General features: G+C 32.4%; 1 pseudogene; it reads right to left on the bottom strand.

The window, feature by feature from the left end:
* Positions 1–542: 542 nt before the first annotated feature.
* LOC110920034 lies at positions 543–1187 on the bottom strand (annotated as a pseudogene).
* Positions 1188–1401: the final 214 nt, after the last annotated feature.

Consider the following 1401-nt stretch of genomic DNA (forward strand, 5'->3'; position numbering starts at 1 on the left):
AACAATTTGCTTAGTAGTTAGTTAATTTACTTTTCACAACTGAACACTAACCATGTATTCTCTGTGGAAACGACCTTACTTACCCATACTCATATAGGTATTTAAGTGAATAAGAGACTTGTTTTTATTAGACCACAACATCTACATCAGTGATGTCATGACGTTAGAAATTGAATAAAACCTTGGGTAGAATTTTTATATGATTTGATAACATATAAAACATTAAAATAAATATTGCTTCCATTGTGTTACATTTCAACTACTCAAGAAATGGTTGGTTTGGTTAGTTTGTTTTATATGTTAAAACTAGTATTTTTACCCGCCATGCGTTGCGACGGCGTAAAAAATCTAGATAATAATCGACCCATTATGAACTACAATGTGGCGCAGGTTCATTGCAAATGGTAAAACTTCTTAGAAAAAAATGCAAATGGTAAAACTTCTTAGAAAAAAAATGAATATAGCAAATAAAGTTAGGGGACAAAATTACCTTTTACGAACTACATGTTTATAAATAAAACTCCTTAACAAACACTTCAAAATCAGTAAAAAAAACCTCCGATAATTCTAGATCTTGGCTTTTCCTACTCCTTGAGGAGAGCCAAAAGAGAAACACCAAAAACCTTGACCACCTTGAACCTAACTCCAGGAATATCACCAACAGCATGACCCTTTCACCCAAATCATGGGCTCAAAACGTTGTCCACACACAAAAATAATTAAAGATTATAGATTTAAAAAACTCCCAACATGATATAAATACTATTTCCAATACAAAAAAATACATTATGTAGTTCAAGCAACCATCATTTGCAAAATGGGAACAAAAGAGGCAATCTTCTTACTGTTCTTGATAAGTTGAACTCTAATAACTGAGTTTGGCTACAAACATAATACAACAAATTGTTAAAATAAAAAAAAGTAATAAAAATATGTAACTTAAAAAAATGAATTGACATTTTCTCCATAACAATGCCCTTAACATGAGATGAACCAGCAAAAGGTTTCTTCCATTCGTTACCAAGATGGAATTTCTTCTGTATGATTTGTTAGCCCACCTTTGCCTCCTGCGGTGGGACTTCAACTTGCGACCAGCTCCCATTCCTTGTGTCTTCCTAAAACACAAACATTTAACCTTAATCCGTAATTCATAGTCATTAAAACCATTTCTTTTGTACATTCACAATACCAAAATTAGAATCTTTCTAGTCAGTTTATAAACAATTCGACCCTAATTAGAATGGCCTTGTAAACCCACATAACTAAATTGACAGTTAGGAACATGCGCCAAGGATTCATTACAACTATAGATACTTTCTGAGACCAAAACGGTTTTGTCCCCTTTCTTTTAACATACTACCTCAATATTTCTTAAGCTCTAAACAATCAAGTTCATACATG

This window comes from Helianthus annuus, chromosome 16 (assembly GCF_002127325.2).
Source record: "Helianthus annuus cultivar XRQ/B chromosome 16, HanXRQr2.0-SUNRISE, whole genome shotgun sequence".
Taxonomy (NCBI): domain Eukaryota; kingdom Viridiplantae; phylum Streptophyta; class Magnoliopsida; order Asterales; family Asteraceae; genus Helianthus; species Helianthus annuus.